At 35.0% G+C, this 14,560-nt stretch overlaps 1 protein-coding gene and 1 long non-coding RNA gene across 2 annotated transcripts in view; one reads left to right on the forward strand and one right to left on the reverse strand.

The window, feature by feature from the left end:
• znf407 (zinc finger protein 407) overlaps positions 1-14,560 on the reverse strand; it is a 494,954-nt gene that overhangs the window by 392,663 nt on the left and 87,731 nt on the right. The gene's annotated exons all lie outside the window — the stretch shown is intronic.
• The window catches only part of LOC140477282 (uncharacterized), a 31,417-nt gene continuing 23,406 nt past the window's right edge, over positions 6,550-14,560 (forward strand). Inside the window, exon 1 of the long non-coding RNA XR_011960700.1 lies at positions 6,550-6,573. This is a non-coding gene — a long non-coding RNA (uncharacterized lncRNA). The remainder of the gene's footprint in view (positions 6,574-14,560) is intronic.

A 14,560-nucleotide genomic window follows, 5' to 3' on the forward strand; every position in this document is an offset into this window, starting at 1 on the left:
TGGATGTATCTTTAACTAATGTAAGAGCTCTGGTCAATGCTATTAAAACTGCTCTAAAAGAACTGGTCAAAGTAATGTACAATGAAGACTGGCATTAAAACCATTGTTCCTTCCTGTTAAATTCTTTAAAACAATGAATTTTGACAACAAAATCCAAGCAATGTTTAGTTGAAAAGTGTGGCAGGACTATTACAATCAAGATTGAAGATTTAGAGCCATTTTAATAAAATATAGAATTTTTATTTTGTAGGAAGAAAACACTTCATTTGTAGGATTAGACTGAATGCAGCTTGAGCCAAGGAGAATATAGAGAAAGCAAATTGTGTATACAGTGTATGTTTTATAGTCAGTTGAATTTATGACAAATGTGCAATATCTCTGATTTGGATCAGTTGTTCAGCTTTGCTCACACCTTATCTTACATAAAACTCTGTGGAGTCTGAAACATATTTTATAAAGAAGATTAACATTTATACAGCGCATCAATTTAACAGACACACAAAGTGAAAGATGGACAGGAAAAAGAGGGGAAACAAGGAAAGAAGAGCAGCAACATAGAGTCAAGATAACAAACACCCCAATAGAATACGAAGCAGACACATTACATGCAGCTTCATTCAAAATGATTTCTATCATAAAACTTTCCTTTTCCTGAAGGTTACTTCAGCTTGTAAAGTGGATAGAATGTACTAATTCCAGACATTTGCACAAAAAGGAAAGAAAAGTGGAATGAGAAACAGAGAAGAGTAACAGAGTGAAGAGACAAGGGAGACAGAAAGACTGAGGGAGACTGACAGACAGACAGGGTTTGGAGACAGAGGCAGATACAGTGATGGTTGCTTGTTGGGGGGGATGATAAAGACACAGAGCAAGAGAGACCATCCACAAGTAAAAAGAGAACAGGAAGATAAAAATGGACAAAATAAAAGAAAGAGAGAGAGAGAGAGAGAGAGAGACAGACTAAAACTGTAATATACTGTAAAAATATTCTTTCCACAGAACATGAGAGAAATTTGTGTTTTAAATGAATTCACTATGTCATTCCAGTTATGAGCTCTGAAGACAGGTGTCCAAATAGACTCTTTAACCATAACAAATGGACCAATATACTGTGCAACAAAGTCCTAATGGAGGTCCAGGGCAGGTAATTCTTTTCTCTTTCTCACACCCTACATTTCTTCCTGACCATAGATAGCTTATGGTACAGGAAAATTAGGAAGGCATGTATTACCTAATCAGAAATAAACAAGAATGAAATTTCTGACAGGTTCATGGGGAGAGACAGTGCATGGAAAATTACTGATGTCCCGAATGATTCAGCATAATGGTATTCCATGTGCAGCGAAGTAAATAATTGAACAAAAGCATGAATGAACTTCACAGTTGGGAATAAGATCACCATTCCTTTTCTCAGATAATAAATACTCAATATAATCCTTGCCCAATTTTAATTCACAAGCACGTAAGATTTCTCATTAACATGAGTCAGCTCACAACAAAACAAAATTAAAAGTTAAGAATATATTTCCTCCTGAGCAAGGACAGTGACCTTTTTTTAAAAACATCCTTCCCTTCCCACACTGGCAAAGCCAGCATTTATTGCCCATCAATTATTGTCCTCGCTGCTGTTGAGCCACCTTCATGAACCTGTACAATTCATGTTGTGTAGGTACATTTTCTGTGCTATTATGAAGGAAGTTCCAGAATTTTGATCTGGTCACAGTGAAGAAATAATGAAAATTTCCAAGTCAAGATGGTGCATGACTCAGAAGTGACCATGTTCCTGTCCATTTTTCACCTTTATTCTTCTATATAGCAGAGGTTGTGGATTTGGAAATGCTATTGAAGGAGCTTTAGTGAGTTGCTGTGATCCATACTGCAGATGGTGCACACATTTTGCCACTGTGCATCAGTGTTGGGATTTGTAGGTTTAAGGTGGTGGATGGGGTGCTGATCAAGCAGGTTGCTTTTTCAACTTCAAGCTGCACTCATCCAGAAAAGTTGAGAGTATTCAGTCACCCTCCTAATTTGTACTTTGTAGTGAATAGTCTGGCTTTGCGTCAAAACCAATTATATTTATTAAAGAAATGAAAACTTTTTTTCCTAAATATAACAAGAACATAGGTTGAGGCTATTTTGCAGTAGTTATAATGTCATTGTTGCACAATTTTGATTTATAATCTAGTCATTTTAGCGCAAGACTATTAACCGTTTGGTATGATAATGCACAATTACTGCAATACTGGGGAACAAGAAAGAACAATCACCCATCGAGTAAGAAAGAGATGATTTTCTACACATGTTGCTTTAAACAGTTCCAAGCTCTTAACATAAAAGGACATTTGCACAAAGCAATGCTCAAAACTATTGCTGTATTCTGATTAAATTGCCATGGTCAGCAGAAGTTACTGTTAAATCAACATGCACAAAAACAGTAGATACAAATCAGTTAAATGACGAGTATAAAAAGATGTAGTGGAGAAGGGAACAAGCAGTGAAAAATATATATTTGAAAAAGCTTTTAAAAGAAGTGATTCCAAAGTACAATAAATGCTTTAATATTGTAACTATACTACTACTTAAGAGTCACAATTTTAAATATTATAGCATATCTGAAGCCAGCTTTGATATTTGTTTACAGAATATACAAAGCCTGTACACTAGAAAGTCAGAAATCTTCCAACACGCAAGCCTATGTGCTAATGTATTGTGCTTTAGAATTCTCCAGCAAAATTGATAGTTCGTAAACCTTTCATTAAGTGCAAGATTACACTTTTTCCTCTACCCCTCCCCCCACAATAATTATAAAAACACTCATTAGGTCAGTGTTTTTTTAAAAAAAATCTCACGCAACACTTTGCAAGGTTATCATTATGTAAAGATTGTTGCCAAGAAAAGCTGTGGAGCTGTGACAATTTCAGCGACAACTCCTGCCTGGAACATGATTGCAGTGCACCAGTGACATTATCAGGCCACCAGCAAGCTGTAACATATGGAACTCTACTCTTAATGGATCATACCAGAGTGGGGGGAGATCACTTGCTTTGAGTAGACTCCAGAAAACCAATAAGGCAACTACCCAAGCAATATCCCTTGCAGCCGTACTTATAACACAAGTTTGATAATTGCCAAGCTGAGCCTCCAATAACTGCACCATGTTCACATTGTCCCTTTGCCAAAGTATTGTTCAGGAGTTGGAAGGCTCACAGACACAAGGTAGCCACTGTTATTACAATCGCTATTGCTTGCTTGCAAATGTTGATTTTGGTGTCCTCTGCTTTTTTTCCTTTAAGGTCACTAAATAAAAGGTGCTTGAGTAACTTCCTGCAATGGTATGGCTTGGAATTAATTTTGAGATGACTATCAATTAAAATGTACCAGTCTCTCCAAACCTGACATTTATTATTTCTGATTACTCAATGTTATAAGTATTTCATGTTTTAATCCATTGCTGCCCAGAAAAAAATTAGGAAAATCATATTTCTATAAATAAATCCTAATAGTGAGCTTTAATGAATGTATTATTTCATGCAGTAACTCCTTTCTCTTTTAAACTAAAACACACAAGCTCTAGTCAGCATTACAAATTAAATCAATTTTCAACTGAACAGAAAATTATTTCCTACTTTTCAAACTCTACTGATTTAGAACAAGACTCGGAGCTTTGGAAAAAAAAAATTGTAACTTCAGTGGTGTGGGGGGATGGAACTGAAGCTTAATTGTAAGTAATTACAGCTTTTCATTTTTAACATGATGAAATCATTTGATTTTTTTTTCTTCCAGAGGTCTGGTTTAACTCAAAAATAGACAACGGTTCGGAGCAGAGGAAGTGGCCTGTTAAGATAGTAGAAATTGCATGTCACAGAAACAAACACATGTATTACATAGACTTCCCTGAACAGAACCAGGTGATTCTACATAGCCTAGGTAAGCATGTGTCAAGGTTTCCTCATTTGGGGCACCATTTCATTTATTCCTCATTCATGATAAAGAAACGATAAACAACAGAGGGGAAAAAGTTGAGCGGAAGTGGTGAAAAAAGAACAAGATTGAAATGTGTTATTTTCTTTGACACTGGGATTCAATCTTTACCCTATGCACTCAAAGAAACTACTGTAACAATACTGGTCCTTTGATATTTTGAAATGCTAAAATGAAAAGTTTAATGAATTTAAAGATATCAGTCACTTTTCCTTGTTCTGTTCCTTATACAAAACCATCAGTCATCAAGATATTGCAAAGAACATCAGATAATCACAGACAACTTCTATCAAATAACTAGCCACATCTTCCTATAAAGGATTGTGAACACTAAGTTGAAATAAAAACAGCCACTGGCATAAATTTCAGCACAGCTAAGGCTCTGCTGCCTATATTCTACCTAATATCAAGTCACAAGCACCCATCACATCCCTGTGCTTGCTCACCTAAACTGACTTCTGGTCCAGCAATGCCTCCCATTTAAATTGTAAGCATTCAAATCTCTCCAAGGCCTTATCCAATCACATCTCAACCTCCTGGAACTTTATAACTCTCTCTAATTTCAGTGCTCTTCCATTTCTGCCTTCTTGAGATTTCCAATTTCCCTTCTTCCCCATTGACAACTGTGCCTTCAGCCATCCAACCAGAGATTTCTAGAAATCTGTCTGCCTCTGTCTTCCCTCTTTCAAAACTTACCTCCACTTGTCCTAATTTCTCCTCTTGTGACTTGATGTCAAATCTTTGATGATAAGCACTCTCAAAGTACAGTGGGACATTTTACCACTTTAAAACTGCTATATAAATGCAAATTGGAGTTGTTTAAATACATACCACACTGGGAACATCTAAAAGGAGGAGTTTCAGGGCAAGATCCCTAGTCAGAATTGAAGTAACCTCGCTGACCAAGGATGCAAACATAATGTACTTGTTCTCATCAGGTGCTGCTTATTCCCAGCACCAGTTCTCCACATTCTCCAACTGTGGATTTGTTCCATAGTCTATATGGGCAGCAGGTGGTGTGAAGGGGGCGGGGGAATCATTGCACAGTTGGTGTGAAAGCAAATCATTTTTGCAAACAGGTTTATTGAAAGTGTAATCAGTTGGTTTTCATTGACACCTCTTATGATTCCCTAACTATTTTGAAAACCTAAAATAAATAAATCGTGGTGCTTTTGTAGATCCTACATTTGTTTCAGAGTTTGCTACATTTACTAACAATTCTGACACAAGTATAATCATTTTCTTTCTGATTTTATTTCAGCTAGTTCTTACTTTATTGCCCAAAAAAAATTTAATGACACGCAAAAGAGAAAAAAAATCAAAAGTTAATAAAGGAAGAACTAAGAAAGCATGCTCCAGGGCAAATTGACTGCACGCATATCTACAATAGGTGAGAATTCAGATGGCAAAACCACTCTGTAGGAAAAATACAGTCCGCCATACTAGAGAACATCATTTTACTATTTATTTAATGACACCTTAAAGATTTTCACAGGCAATTTTCAGAGCACTGTGAAAAGTGTGAGATCATGAATTTATTTATTTTGTTTTTTTGGGAACCATTGACAATGGGAAACTGAGATCTGACAAACATGTCTTTCTCACTGTAACCATGCTGCAAATATGTTTGGAAACAAAGTTGTCACTTTTTTGCATAAAAACATTCAAATATAAATATTACAGCGTCACATTACTGTCTCCAACGGGTATTTAGCTCAGCTGAACTACACATGACAACACATTGATTTTACTTCCATTGCTGCAAAGACAAAGATGTAAAGAAACCCATTAAGTTGGCAGTTTGCATTTCCATTGACTGACAAGAGTGGCAATCAGACACTTTCCACACTAACAACTGACTGACAAGTAGACATAGAAACAAGCCTTCAAGTTGCCAGTATCGCTTAGAACAATTTAAGTTATTTGAATCAAATACGACTTCATGTCTCACAGGAAAATATAATCTTTCCCATCTACAGGTACATAGAATTTGGTTTATATTGTCATCCTGAAACAAGTGCATTTCACGACGTATAATTAATTTCAGACTTTTTAAAAAAATGTTATGAGACACCAACACGAATGTTACTACCGCACAGCCCCCTATTATATATGTGCCCTATCAAACACTATTACTACACTTAAAACCAAATGATATAAATGATTTTCTCTATGCCAGTTGTACTTGGTAATTTAAATTTCAGCAAGAACTGGTTGGCTGATTAGAGTAGGCTTCATTCAACTAAAAGGTTTTGCACAAGACTGATAATTTGCAATAACTGTAATCCATAATCTTCTCACAAAATGTTTTCTCCGCTTAAACGATGAAAAAGCAGGTTGTTATTAAAAGCATTTTATTGTTCAGCAGAGCTATCTGTTACTGTTTTGCCGAGTTCATACGAAATGCTACTGCAGACTACATCGCTGTAAAACTAGCATCTAACTAAACTCTGATCAGCTATGTTTACTCCCTAGACTGTACAAGCATATTCCACAAATAAACAAGTAAGGTCAAGGTATGTCATAATTGATTTGACAGAAATAAAAAGCAAAGTCAGAGTCAGTCATGATGCATGCAGTGAAAAGCACGAGGTAAGCAAAAGATTGTCTCCACAATTTAACCATTTCACCAAAGACAGTCATAACATTTTAAGAAAAGAAATTAGGATTTTTTATTAGAAGTATTTTCTCTAAATTGGGGACAAAAACCAAGTGTATTTGGTCTTTTATATATTTGAATAAAATGTATGAGTCTTTACAATGTATTTTCTTGTCTGGGTTGATAAAAGCTTTGGAAGCACAACCCTTAGCTGCAATTGGTGCAAAATAAAATTGTCAAAAGTAGGAGGAAACCAGAAACAAATTACAATAACATGCTTATATTTAAGGTTAGTTTTGAATTTTGTTTCTGACTAATTCATGACATTTTTAAAATAAATAGAAGGCCTAAATATTTAGCTTAAAACGAAAGAAAAGACTTTTTTGCGTAGCTGTTCTAATACTGTTTAATCTATATTCTTGCACAACAGCAAGACAGTGGGGAAAGAAAAACAAGAATTAAAGATTGAACAATGTTTTTAATTAAAGTTGTTCCTTCGTTAAACACAGTGAAAAATCAGATTTCAAAGCAAAAAAATTAATTCAAAGGTTGGAGCTGAATAATCAGAACATTTTTCCAAATGGAATTTACAGTAGTACTTTTAACTGAATCGTGTTTCTGTGTTTGGAGGTCTCCAACTATTCATTACAAATTGAAACAGCTAATGCAGTAGTCAATAATGTGAGCAGTATGTAAAATGACTCTTTGAGGATAAAGTAGGAGCTGTAGACTTTAAAACAAATTGATTTTATGGAATAGCAGCTCATTCTATAGCTTGTGTTTAACCTAACAATGTAACCCTGCTGTACTACATGAGAAACATCATGTACATTGATTTTTTTTCTTTCTGACGACCATTTCTTGTTTCAATTCTGCACGAACAGCAAACATTTATAAAGACTACACGTCAACCAAATTACAGGATTTCTTTTTCTTTTGAAAAGTCATACAGTTAAAATTTGTGCAATGTCTGGTACGCAATTGGTTCAGTTGCTTAACTGTAATCCATAACAGAGATGAGATTAACTCCTTCCCATCTGCAAGTCTAAAAGAAAAATGATAAATAATGCCAAATTGTAATTTTGATCAGCAACTGTAGTGAGTAGTCTTATCACTTGCAGGGATCACGCCTGTTTATATTGCAGGTAAAAATATTGGGATCACAGTCCTCTAACACGCAATAAAATTATTCTAGCTGAATAATGGAGCCCAGATTTAATGCAATTCTGTCTAAATTAAGTGGGAAAAGTATTGCACAAGTTGATTTAATGGGAATACCAGACACCAATGCCTTCGAAACAGAACAGATTTGTGTACACCATGATCGCTGAGCAATTTTCCTCTGCTTTTACGGGAAAAAAAAGTGCTTTGGTTTCTTATTCCAACAAAAATGTACCCATGCCTATTTAAAGTATATTTATGTAGTTTGAAATTTTGTTTCAAGTATGAATATATGCAAATTATAAAATAGATAAGCAAGGGTTACTACTTGTTATATCAACTCAACAGTTTTTGACTAAGGGAAAGTTTCATCAGTCAAAAACTCTGACTTCAGACCTTTCAAACATATATACTATTAAAATAAAAATTTCAAAATGGAAATGATTATTTTTAAAAATTAAACAAACAGCAACATATTAAGATTTACTAATAAGGTCACTAGGTATTACACAGAGTCAGTTTAGTTTATCATATTACTCTGTGACAGGATGCTAGGCAAAAATTATAAATTCCTTCCCTAAATCTGTCCTTTTGTGATTTAGATGGATGAAGAATAATTAACTCTTAATTATTCAGATGACTTCGAGGCAGTTTCAGAATTCACTAAAGAGTGCAGTCATTTTTACCCAGGAAAACAGTCTCCTATCATTTATCAAACCCATGACTTGATCTGTGATGAATAAAATTCTATGTTTACCGACAACATTTACCACTACCTTGGAGGTTGTAAGACGATGAGAATTCCCTTAAAATTCTACAATATGTAAATTTTAGGCACTATTTGCATTTTAAAGTATTTAACTACATATTTATTGGATTTCAGGGCCATGCTGATCATTGATTTATATGCTTCTGGCAATCATATTTCCATATTTGTATGCTTTTCACGACAGTAATAATTCAAATATGCAAAAAGTTGTTCTTTGAAAGGGTATCTTTAATTATGTCCTCAAAGCATCATTGTTTCATGCTGGGTATTTTGACAAAAAAAATTGACTGAATATCAGGAATACCAGAGTCTAAAATGTAAGGAGTATTCACATTTGGCCCTTACAATCTGATACAAAACACAGAGAAGAGGCTTTTCCTATGGTCCAATCTTCAGCCCTAAAACATGCTGCAAAGCCCGACAACCTTGCGTATAAATACGTTATTAATTCTGACACACTTTCACGACAAATTCAATCACAGTTCATAAAATTTGTGTTCAAAATGCAAAGACTGCCCCATTTGCTTTGCCGCTAACTTGCAAAGTTTGGCTGCCATTTCTTCTTATTGGGTTTGTCATAAATTATGTGCACTCTTACGAAAACTATCAAGAACTGTAATCATTAAAGATCCTTCACTGTGATTTCTTGTGCCGACTTTGGTCTGCAAACAACCATCAAACACGTCTCCTGTTAACCCCATCCAAAATGTTTGCTTTATCTAATAAAGAAGCTGTAGATTCAAGAAAAAAAAATGTATCATTTAAATTAGATTCTCTCACACACAAAACAGGATGCAATGTTACTAGGCACACATTTATTATTCACTTAAATCAGCAACAAAGTTGTAACAGTCAAGACGTTATTCATTTTGAAGGGGTGGCAGATGCCGCCTTAAAGCACAGTTGCCCATGTGGCATAAACCAGCCTCAAATTTTACACTATTTTACTTGTTCCTGCAAATATGGCTATGCCTCAAAAAACATCCATTTGCAGTCAAAGGTGAAAATATTTGGGGGGACTATCATTTGTTAACTCAAAGCTAAACGAAATAATATTTTAGTGTCTTGTTTATAAACCTTGATCAAAGAAAATCCTTTATTCATGAGGCTCTGTGACCTAAACAAATGTAAACTGAAAGCAGTTACTGTGTATGGTGGTTTCAGCTATTTTTATAAGACCACCCCAGGCAAAAGAGGCATAAAAGACTTAAATCAACAGAATTCAGAATTTCAGCCTCCAATATACTTGTCAAGAGTTAGCACCATTCTATGACTATACACTGAAGCAATTCACAGAAAATATTCCAAAAACTTTGTTACTAGACACAATCATATCATGTGTAGCCAGCAGCAATAAAACAATACCATTTAAAATATGCTTCGCTAGTTTAAAAAAATGAAGAATTAATGGTACTGATAACAAATTATTTGAATTTATTAGAATTGTTCAGAATTGTTAGAAAGAATCTAAGGTAGCACATACATATCTTTGTAGTTAAAGATGAAAAGCATAGAAGCAAGCTGCTTTTGGTTGTCAAACCTTCCATCTAGTAGTAATTGTTATTTGTTTTATTTTGTTGTTCGGTCTTATGACTGTTCATTAAGGTGTTACAGGCACTCATAGCTGTGTGTTCCTTACTCACTACCAAATTGCTCATCTGGTACTAGCCACATCAAGGCTAATGTAGTGAAACCAGGTACCAACAGGATGGCCCAGCTATTTGAAATCAGAAATCTTCATGTGTGTACTCCTTTTTTTAAAAAAACTGCTAAAAGGAACAATCCTGTGAATGTTCAAGTGTTAAAAATTATATATTTGAATTGAATCATCCTCAAGCTAAATATAAAATAGAAGTTAAATCTCTGAAATAGGTAAACAACAGAACTCAAAATAGCTACCAAAATTTACCTTAAATCGGGGCAATTTACAAAAAAGGTCTGAACATTTTGCATGAAATTACCAGAGCTGCTGTTTACAAAGTTTCCTGTAAAGACCATGAACAATTTCAAATTGTGCTGGAATTTTTTAAAAGAAGTTTAAAAAGTGGAAACACAGAAAATAGAGTCAAATTTTAACTAGTAGAGAATTGAAGATCAGCAAGTAAACCCTGAGTTAAAGGATATTTTAAAACACAAAGAAAGGACAGCATTGATAAGTTGTGAGCTGAAACGTAATAGCTGTAGTACTGGGAGCTAAATGAAGGTTGAGTGCTATAGCCCAGGTTTTATCTGAAGCAGACTCCGTGTTTAACATCTATTGCTTTCAATATTAGTTTGCTTTTCTTTAGATTTTACAAATTTCAACATAGTGATTGAGTCATGTATAATTTGAAGATTTTAAACTACCCAAGCAGATGTTCCACAAGCAGTGCTGCTTTTGGTTTTGTTTCGAGCATTTGTGAAATATAGGTAACTGTTCTCAAATATCCAGACTTAATATGACAGACTGTTTTGTGCTTGATTTTCTGTCCTCTACTAACCATAGGTCATACTGTAATACAACAAAAGAAAAGCAGTTAATTCAGCCAAAAGTACCAAGTACAATGTTTATCAATGAAACTAACAATTTATGTTCTAATTCCAAAGAGAAGCATCATCTTTTTTTTTTTGAGTAGGGTTACTCTGAACTGAACTTCTGCAAATAGTTAACTATTAAATTAATAAGGTAAAAAGAAGCATTGCAAACATGCAAATAAGCAACTGCACTAAAATTTGAGATTACTAATAAACTCAAACATTCCAAAGGCATTTCTTTTTGCTAAACTTGTGTTCTACAATTAAATTAAAAATAAAATTGGTCTTTAAGTCTGTGTTTGAACGCTTACTCATTTAGTACAATCAAATAGGCAAGGCATACAGAACAAGAGTTTAGATTCAACCTCCAGTTATTGATTCCAGCCCTAGTGATAGTTAAAGCTGTAGAATTGACCACAACAGTCTGACATTAGGGGAGAAATCAACCAAAGATTCTGCTCTTGATCATTGTTCAGGGATCCTCGCTGTTAAAATGGATCCAAGTCAGACTGTGAAGCACAAAACAACAAATCATTTTCATAATGGTGGGCTTATTCACAGAACACAGCCTTTCAGATCTCTGCCGCCTATTGTCCCAATAACCCAGCCGACTCTCAATATTTGATCCCAGTCCACAATCAAATAATGTCCAGCACACATATATTTTGAACACAACAGACAAACCATTAATTCTTACAACCAATGTACCCCTGTTGAAATCAGATTAGGACAGGGCCCAATAAAGTTATATCACACACATACCTCCCTCCCCAGCCCAGATATGAAATAGTCACTCCCAAAGACATGTCAAAAGAAAATTGGCTAAAGTTCAGGGCCATTCAGGAGCTAGGTCTCTACATCACCAATTCTTTCCCTTTCTGGATGTAGTTGCTATGGCAATTGTCACCCCAATTATCACTTCTGCTGAAATCAGTGAACTCCCCCCAGGGAATGGATCAAATTCAGGACTATCCTGATCTGCAATGGCTTTGTTTTCACTGGATATGTGGATATAATTTGATATCCATCCCAAATAAATCTTAAGTGGAGTGGTTTCTTAGATCACTTTAAAAGCCACTTAAGTCAACTACATTACTATGGATTTGGAATCACAGATAAGCCAGAACTGGTAGGGCATAGAAGATTTCCTTCCCTAAAAGTCATTAATGAACCAGATGGGTCTTTACATCACTTGAAGATACCTGACATGGTTGTCATTAGTGACACTAGATTATTGTTCCAGATTTATTTACTGCATTTAAATTCCATCAGCTGTGGTGTACCTATGTCCCCAGAGTATTTGCCTAAGTCTTTGGATTGCTAGTTCAATAACATTATCTTTATGCCAGTGCTTTCCCTCAAAACACGGCACTTCCTCAGCGGTGGACTGGCTGTAACAGACTATATTTTGTGCCAAAATCTCTGGAGTGAGACTTGAACTGGCAATCCTGACTCTGAAGTTAGAGTATTGCCCATGGAGCCTAGGCAGATGTTTTGAAATTCTGAACTCGCTGAGTATTGAAGATGCCTCTTCCCACTTACATTTCCAACTTGGTTATGTTATTTCTCATAAAACCTCACAAATAACACAAGATCTTTGTACATCAATACTAGAGAGAGATGGGATAGTCCAATGTCATGACTATAATGACTCCCCATCTCTTTCTAGTCAGAATCTTACACAACCTTGTACATTTGCCATTTGCTGATCACATTCCAAAGACAACATTCAAGAATCCATCTTCTTAAATTACATTTGCATTTTGAGCGCTCATTGATAAGCATCAGTCATTATGCTACATTGATAATGTTCTTTTAAGGAAATTCTTCCATTAAAAAAAGTAAAGAAACTTGAATTTCAATACAAATTCAAGTTCTGAAATTTTCAGTTGAACATCCACAAACCCCATTAACACAGTGACTGTAGCAGTGTACAGTCATCAGCAGTATTAAATAAACTTCTGTAAAGGTATGCAGTAGTGAAGACATTTTGCTGCAGTGAACAACAAAATTGAGAAAGTACAACATGAATTATCAGTGCAAGATAAATGCTTCATGTCTTCACCTCTCTTTTATTTCAGCTGCAATTATTTTGAAAATTGCAACTTAAGATGGTACCATCGTGAAGGCAAGAAAACAATTAAATTACTTAATTAGACACATCCATATCAAAGCAATTATTATGGGCAAGCCAATTCAGCTCCTGAAAATGACTGATGGCATATAAAATCAAGGCAGCCAAAAAATCTAAGCATCTCATGGTCAGATGTGATGATTTAAACCCCTTTACCACTTAATATTATTTTACAATTTCTCCAATTGCAGATTGTCTTTTCACTCTCTCACCATCTTTTGTTGTCTTTCTACTGTAACCTTCCCATTTAATTTCTCTTTGTTTTGTTTTCCTTTATTACTTAGCTGTAATATTTCTACTTTATCCCTCATGATTTATGTTTTTACTCCTTAAGAATTTCCAATTCTTTCTCTCCCCATTTATAAATGTTCCTTTTTTTGCTGCTCTTTTTAAAATGAATATTTTCCACTTTAAAAATCAATTCCTCCCACCACACCACCCCTTTGGAACACGGTCAAAAGGAGACTAGTCAGAAAAAAGGTAGAAGGAACAAAATACTTTTTAAAAAGAAAAACCCAGATCCATGTTCTGGTGGCCCCTGGTGTATACACATGGGATGTGCAGCAAAAAGATGCTCCATTCATCTTGAAAGCTCTTCAGTCAATGCAAGCAGTATAGAATCAATTTGCAAACTTCTTTGTGTAGCAAAGATTGCATCTTAGTAACACAACAAATCTCTTAAAATTTAATAAAGATATCTCTGTTCAACAGGAGTGGCTGATAAGTGTGCACTGTAAAAAGTATACTTCATCTGTTTGTTTTTATGTATAAGGATGTAAGATACAAGAATAAAAGAGGCCATTCAGCCCTTCAACCCTGTACTACCATTCAATTAAATCGTGGTTGTTCTACCTCATTTATACTTTCCAGTACTCTTTCCACATTCCTTAACATCTCCGAATATACTTTGCAAAAAGCATGCATAGCTCTCTCAGGTGTAGAATTCCAAAGATCCATAACAGTCTCTGTGTGAAGAAATACCAGTTCATCTCAGCCCTGAATGGGTGATCCCTGGTATTGCGACTGTTGTCCTAGCTGTGGGGAAAAATCTATGAATACCTACTTTATCAAGGACATTTAGAAGTATTATATGTTTCAATGAGATCATTTCTTAACAACATATACATCAAGGGGACAAAAAATGAATAATTCATTCAATTTGCAAAGTATTAGATGATCAGACCATGTTCTTATTGCATGTTATAAAAACTTTGTTTTCAGAATGCTGACGATGAGTGCTGCTGCAAAACCTCAGCCAACACAACAAAATCTTTGCATATTTTCTTTCACCTTTACAAGCTATACAACCCATTTATGACATGTGCACTTACTAGTGACAGATTTCACCCAATATGTAAGATGGAGCCAGAAACAGATTACAAAAACCCAATACCTCATTGGA

The sequence above is a fragment of the Chiloscyllium punctatum genome, chromosome 5 (assembly GCF_047496795.1).
Source record: "Chiloscyllium punctatum isolate Juve2018m chromosome 5, sChiPun1.3, whole genome shotgun sequence".
Taxonomy (NCBI): Eukaryota; Metazoa; Chordata; class Chondrichthyes; order Orectolobiformes; family Hemiscylliidae; genus Chiloscyllium; species Chiloscyllium punctatum.